This window comes from Arachis hypogaea, chromosome 20, assembly GCF_003086295.3.
Source record: "Arachis hypogaea cultivar Tifrunner chromosome 20, arahy.Tifrunner.gnm2.J5K5, whole genome shotgun sequence".
In the NCBI taxonomy this organism is placed as follows: domain Eukaryota; kingdom Viridiplantae; phylum Streptophyta; class Magnoliopsida; order Fabales; family Fabaceae; genus Arachis; species Arachis hypogaea.
Window position 1 is genome coordinate 65,639,023 of NC_092055.1, and position 7,683 is coordinate 65,646,705.

Sequence of the window (7,683 nt, forward strand, 5' to 3'; positions counted from 1 at the left end):
CCAAGAAACTACGAACTTCTGTAACTGTCTTGGGTTGCTTCCATTGTACTACGGCCTCGATCTTTAAAGGATCTACAGTTATTCCATCTCGTGTGATCACATGTCCCAAAAATGCCACTTCTGTCACCCAAAACTCACATTTCGACAACTTCGCATATAGCTTCCGTGCTCTTAATATTTGCAACACAATCCTCAAATGCTCTCCATGTTCTTCTTTTGTCTTAGAATAGATGAGGATATCATCTATAAAGACTACCACAAACTGATCTAGATACGGACGAAAAATGCGATTCATATAATCCATGAATACAGCAGGAGCATTAGTCAGTCCAAAGGACATAACCGTATACTCATAGTGACCGTACCTAGTTTGAAAGGCAGTCTTAGGTATATCTGATTCCTTCACCCGGATTTGATTGTAACCTAACCGCAAATCAATCTTCGAGAATACTGTCGCACCTCTTAGCTGGTCCATCAGATCATCTATCCTTGGGAGTGGATACTTGTTCTTGATTGTGATCTTGTTCAATTGCCGATAATCCACACATAACCTCATTCTACCATCCTTCTTCTTTACTAGTAATACTGGAGCTCCCCATGGTGATACACTCGGACGAATAAACTTCTTCCCCAGCAATTCATTCAACTGTTTCTTTAACTCTGCTAGTTCCAACAGTGACATCCGATACGGTGCTATAGAAATTGGTCCGGCTCCAGGAACCAGATTAATACTAAACTCTATCTCTCTCTGAGGTGAAACTCAGGTATATCATCCGGAAAAACATCAGGAAACTCCTTCACCACTCGGATTTGCTCCAAGTCTTGTTCATTAGTTTCTGAGATAGCCGATAGTAGAACGTAACCCTCTAACCCACTATTACTAGAAATAACTCTTAGGGAATTCAAATAGAAAGTACAAGACTCAACTGGTTCAATGTGCATTTCAGATGATGGAAATGTAGCAATTCATTTAAAACAATCAATGAAAACATGATGCTTGGACAACCAATCTAGACCTAAGATAATATCTAAACCACACAAAGGCAAACAAACCAGGTCATGTATAAAAGTCCTAGCCTCAATAATAAAAGGCACCTGTTGACATACTTGATTAGTCAAGGCATTTTGAGATGTGGGTGTACGAAAAATTAGATTATAATCTAACTTGGTGAAATCTAATCCCAACTCATGCGCAACAGTCTCAAAAATAAATGAATGTGATGCACCAGAGTCATACAGTATAGTTAAGAGTCGAGATTTGACATAACACTGACCTTGAATTAGGGAGTCTGATTTCATTGCGTCATCAGCAGTCATAGCAAACACACGTCCTTGCTGTCGCGGCCTATCTATTCCTTGTATTGGCTTCTTCAGACAGTCCTTAGCCATATGTCCAGGCTTACCACAAGAAAAACAGATAACGCCTGTAAGCTGACAAGGTCTACCTCCATGCTCCTTTCCGCACTGCCTACATACTGGTCGCATCTACGCCTGCTGAGGTCGCTTACCCATATCCTGTCTCATTCTTCCTCCATTCCCTCCTGTAGGACGTGCATGAACATTTCTATTCTGATTGTACCTTCGTGAAGCCATTGCTCCCTGCTTAAAATTCCTTCCCTGAGGAGCTGTATACCGATTATAATTCTGAAAAGAAGATCCTGGGCGATTCATCTGAGCTGCAGCTATCTTCTTAGCACAGTCCTCTACTAGCTGACTCTTATTAACCAACTCCGCAAAATTCCGTATTTCCAATGGAACCACTGAGTTCAACAAATCTTCACGGAGTCCCCCTTCAAATTTCAAACATTTCCACTCTTCGAAATCTGCTGGATTCCCTTGACAAACCTTGGAAAAACGACATAAATCTTCAAACTTCCTTGTATACTCAACAACAGACATACTTCCCTGTTTTAATTGCATCAACTCCATCTCCTTTGCTTCACGAGTAGCTCTAGGAAAGTACTTCTTATAGAACTCTTCTTTGAAAACATCCCACAAAATATTACCCTCATCTTGCTGCAGTAAACGTTGAATGCCCTGCCACCAGTGCTGAGCATCCCCTTCCAACATATAAGTAGCAAATTCTACATACTGTTCTTCCGGGACATGTTGTGCCCTCAAGGACCTTTCTATGCCTCGGAACCAATTATCAGCTTCAGTTGCTACAGTCGTACCCTTGAACTTCGGTGGATTAACTTTCAAGAAAGCAGCTAATGTCATAGGCCTATCATGATTCATGTTATCTCCATCACCGTTCCCACCATTCTCACCATTACGGTTATTGTTACGCTCTCCATTACGTTCCCCCAGACGGTTAACTGCTCGGGTAGTAGCAGTCGCCGTTTCACGCACAGCCTCAGCCATAGCGTGAATCGCAGTAAACAGATTATCATCGTTTTGTGGCGGATTGTTAATAGTAGACCCTTCCCGATCGCTACGTCTCTGTGGAGGCATCCTGATTCTGTTCATACCAAACAATCAATACCAAGGTGATCAGTCTTAATACCTCAAGTTGGGCATGAACATTATCAGAATGAAAGCACAAAGACATTAATGCAACACATATCACATGGATACCCTATAAGCATGAGACATACCACAGAGCATGCAATAAAGCATGATTCAGTCCATTCCCCAGGCTCTAATAGGAAGAACCGCTCTGATACCAACTGTAATGACCCAACTTCTAGCATGTCTAGATCATACTAGAAATCGAATGTTACCAACTTATTTTTTTTCCTTTTTGTATTATTAATTAATAAACATAAGCCTGTACGTTGTTAAAACCCCGCGAATTTTATAAGTAAATTTGTTTTAACAAGAATAATTTAAAGTCGCACACCTTCCATATATCAAGGGATAATTAAACGTTCACATACATAAGACAAAAGATAACAGAATATGGAACAACACACTATAATATACATCATGTTATAGAAGTGGCTCAGTTATATAAGCATAGAGCTATAGTACAGCACCCCTAAGTCAGTGACTCATAAAGTATATACATATATGTACATAAGACGCCCCAGGGCCTAGCCTGACCAAAAGCCCCTAAGTTGGCACCCAGGCTAGCCTAACTCTATGATATGCCTATTCCCTCTAACCATGCTAACAAAAGTGAGGGAGACACTCTAATGTACTGAAGTTAGACTAGGCGTTTCAAAAAGTCTCCTCAATCCTGGTCCAGAGTACCTCACGGAAAATCACCGGGCGAATGGTGATGCTCGCCTGCTGGTGCCTCGCCTGGCTCATCGTCATCGCTGTCAAAGGAGATAACTATGAAGTTAGGATCTTCCTCTGGATCTTCTTCTTCCTCGTCCTCTTCTTCTGCTGGAGTGATAGCAGAGGAACCACTGCTGGCCACAGGAACCATAAAAGGATAGCTACCACACAAAATACAGTCTGGAGAAGGAGGTGGCGCCTCCATGATCTGATCATACTCATGTCCCTGCTGCTCATTAAAGACAGGAGGCTCGATCGGCTCATGTAAAGGATCAAGCTCGGGTGGTAACACAGGAACACCCCACTCATCAAGGACAAAAGGTGCAGGAGGTGCCTCATGGATATGCTGGGCAGGTATAGGCTCATCAGGTAGAGGAGGTTCAGGTGGAGGAGGATAGTCAGGTCGAGGTGGCATCTGCTCCTCAGGATGAGGTATCCCAGGTCCGCCGGGGTGTAACCAAGATAAAGGAAAGTCATATGGTGCATCAAGATTAAAGTATGCTGTCCTAATAGGGTACTGGAAAGGTCTACCACGAACTACATAATTACGGATACGAGGTACCGCACAGTAGATGTAATACTCGCCACGCACCGGGTCCTCGTGGATGTACGGTGGATCAATCTCGTAGAATAGGACTCCCGTGTCCATCTGTAGAGGTGTAAGGGGTAAGAACTGGGGAGTTCTTAGTAAGGTCGGGGTTTATAGTTAAGTTCATTTATAATGTCCGTGGTCATAGAAGTATAAATAAATGTAGAGTAATATATACATAACAGCAACATAAACTAACACATGAACAAGAGAGAAAATAGGAAATAAATGCACATTCACACATTAATATGCAATCACACAGTTATGCTCAAACAAACAAGGAATAGAACAAGAACACAAGAAGATAAGCAATAAATAATGCACAAACAAGTATGATGCATGTCTGTCCCTACTGCAGGTAATGAGCTCATTTGTCGGTTTCGACCCGCACCCGACGCAATCCGACCCTCCAGGTCAGATAAGGCCTTCCTAGAACTTAATCCCAAATTAAGTACCTTATACCCTCTACCAAGTACTCTCGACTTGTAGGGCTGGTATTTGCTCAAATCTCAATATACCGCAGGTATGCGAGTCAGGCCTCTACCAAGCATTCAGCTTGCAGGGCTGGTACTACTCTACCGCAGCCTGTCTGGGAAGCAACATCACAATACGGGCGTCCCCGCACAACATTCACAAGCATTGCCTGAAGGCTCATAATTCACATATAACCATACTCTCCATCACTTATCAATCATCATAAATCAAGCATTAGAACATCACAGAAAGCTCATTTTACAATTCTCTGTTTACTCTGTAAGGTCAGGTACACAGCTATATCACTTTTAACTCCTTTTCTCTTTAACTTAAACACAGGTTTCAAAATCTTGTTTCTTTACCTCATATGCCTCTATATCTTCTCTTATACCTTTTCTTAGGTGTTTAGTATAGGAAATTAGAGAATTCTGGACTCAAATCTGCCTTCCTGAGGCTTTCAGGGAAAACTGTCTTTTTATCAATATTTTATTATTATTAATAAAATAATATTACTATTAAAATAATATTATTAATAAAATAATATATTAATATTTTATTATTAAAATAATAATATTTTATTTAACTTTAAAAAATTGCATTTTGACCCCCGGACTTCTTGGAAATTGCACTTTGACCCCTATAACTTTTAATATTTGCACTTTAGCCCCTCAACTTTTGATTAATTAATTTTCAACCCCAAACTTTTTAATAATTGCATTTTGACCCCAAAACTCCTTGAATACACGTTTTCATGTTCTTCCAAAACCAAAAACATTTTTTTTTCCAAAAGTTCATCAGATTTCTCCTTGATTTTCAGCTAGTTTTTCAATCTTTTCGAAAACCGATTTGAACCCGATTTTTATCAAACCAAAGAGAAACTTTTCAGCCATCAAATACACATCAAATAAGCATCAAAAATCATAATTTTCATGGCTGGAATGTCACGTTTTCCAGCAGCACCAACAGCCACTTCAAACCATCATAAACATGATTTTCAAGCATTAAACAACAAGTTTCCATGATCAAACCATCACACAAACACCCAAAATCAAATCTCAAGAAACAAGATCTGGTTTAACACTTCAAGAACACAGCCAATCATTGATTAATTTACCAAATCTTACCTCCTTTGCTGCTGTCCGAGATTGCACTAAAAACAAGCTTCCAGAAGCACTTTTACGCCTATTTTAACATCAAAAACAACTTTAGAATCTTATGAACCATGAAGGCTGAAGCTTCATGATGATGAAAAGAAGGTTTTCCTCACCTTAAGGTAACTAGAAATCACGTTTTCTTGGAGCTTTTGGTGATTGAATAAGAGATCCTAAGAGAAAACTTGAAGAAAACATCATTAACTTAAGGAACCACCATGGCCGAATCTTCAAAGAGGAGGAGCAGCCTTCATACCTTGATTTACTCCACGAAAAGTGACATAGAAATGAAGAGGAGGAAGAGGTGAACACTTTGGTAAGATTAGCTTTTTGATAGGGGTTTCGGTTTGAGAAAGAACGGAGAAAGTAGCTCAGGTGTTCATGGAAGCTTCATGGTTTTCTTTCATGGTGCTCTAAGCTTTTCCAAAAACAAAATGATAGCCAAGCTGTCCTAGGGAGGCCGTGGCTTTTGGATGATGATTATCCAAAAGTTACTTGTCAAAATATCTCAGAAAAGGATAATTACTAAAGCTAGATGTTTTAGAACTTAAGTAATTACACTACTAATGGATAAACATTAAGTTACTTAGTGTAAATGACACTAGTAACTGGATAATCATAAGAATAAAAGATATATGATGAAGCATTAGCAGTGCTAAGTTCATCTAAGAATGCTGGTATTATCTGTTACCGGTAGATTTCAAGCTCAGTTATTATATTACTAAACATGGATCAACATTAATCACAGTAGAGAAGATAATAATATAATATTCTGAATAAAATAATAATATATGATATTATATTAATATAATTTTTTTCTCGAAATTCGTGACCGGCTCGTCACATAGAGACTAACCACAAAAATCAGAATTTTGAAATTCGAGCCCGAAGTGGCTCAAAAACGCAACTCTTCGCGACATGCCTACTTAGATTAGGAGAGGTGTCCTGTGCAATCAAGTTGTTGACTAAGCAGCTTGATGACGCAGCACCTGTGCAGTGGAGGTGCTTATATGCATAGAAATTTTTAAAAACTCTATAAAAATTCCGTTTGATCCCGAAAAGGCGCCGTTTCTTTGGGTCTAGGCCGTTACATTCTACCCTCCTAAAAGAAAATTTGTCCTCAAATTTCAATTACCTGAAAAGAGAAACGGGTAGTCTGTTCTCATCTTATCTTCCAGCTCGCATGTGTACTCTTTAGTTCCAGTTTTTCCCCATGCTACTTAACCAATGATACTATCTTGTCTCTAAGCTATTTGTCACTTCGTTCCACAATCCTGACTGGTAGGGTTTGATATGTCAAGTCGGCTCGCAGCTGTACTGTCTCTGGTTGTAAAACGTGGCTTTCGTCGAGATTATACTTTTTGAGTTGTGAAACATGAAAAACATCATGAAGGTTTGACAAATAAGGAGGGAGAGCTACTTGGTATGCTACTGGACCGACTCTTTTAAGAATTTGAAAAGGACCTAAGTATCGTGGATTCAATTTCTTAGTCCTAAGAGCTCTACCTATTCCAGTCGTAGGTGTCACTCTTAAGAAATATGGTCACCTTCGTTAAATTCTAAGAGCCTACGCCTAATATCTGCATAGCTCTTTTGTCGACTTTGTGAAGTTTGAATCTTCTCTCGAATGTGCTTAATCCGTTCGGTAGTTTCTTGTACCAAGTCTGGCCCAAAATCCTGCCTTCCTCCTTGTCATACCAGCATAATGGTGATTGAGATTTCTTCTAGAGGTATATGTGCCATTCCGATACTGTTGATAATTTGTATACAACCATCAATGGCAGTATTTGTCCCAGTTACCTGGGTCCATTCGCGATCTCCATCTCTTCCTAGGTACGAATTGTTCGTTCTGTCTGTCCATCAGTTTGGTGATATGCTGTCTTAAGTGCAACTTCGTCCCAAAAGCTTTCTGTAGAGATCCCAAAATCTATAAGTAAACCTTGGATCTCTGTCTGACACAATTGAAGAAGGTATTCTATGCAATCGTATTATCTCCTGAATGTATAACCGGGTGAGTTTCTGCAAGCTGTGACCAATTTGATTGTAGAAATGCGCTATTTTTCATCGATCTACAATACCAAATTGCATATCCGTAAGGTTCTTGGTAACCCATAAAAAATCCATCGTAATCTTCCTATTCCATTGCGGTATCTCCTGGTTGCAGGTTCCAGTGTTTTTGATGTTCCACCTTAATCTTCTGGCAAGTAGAGACATGTTGCAAACATATCCGTCTGCATATCTTAT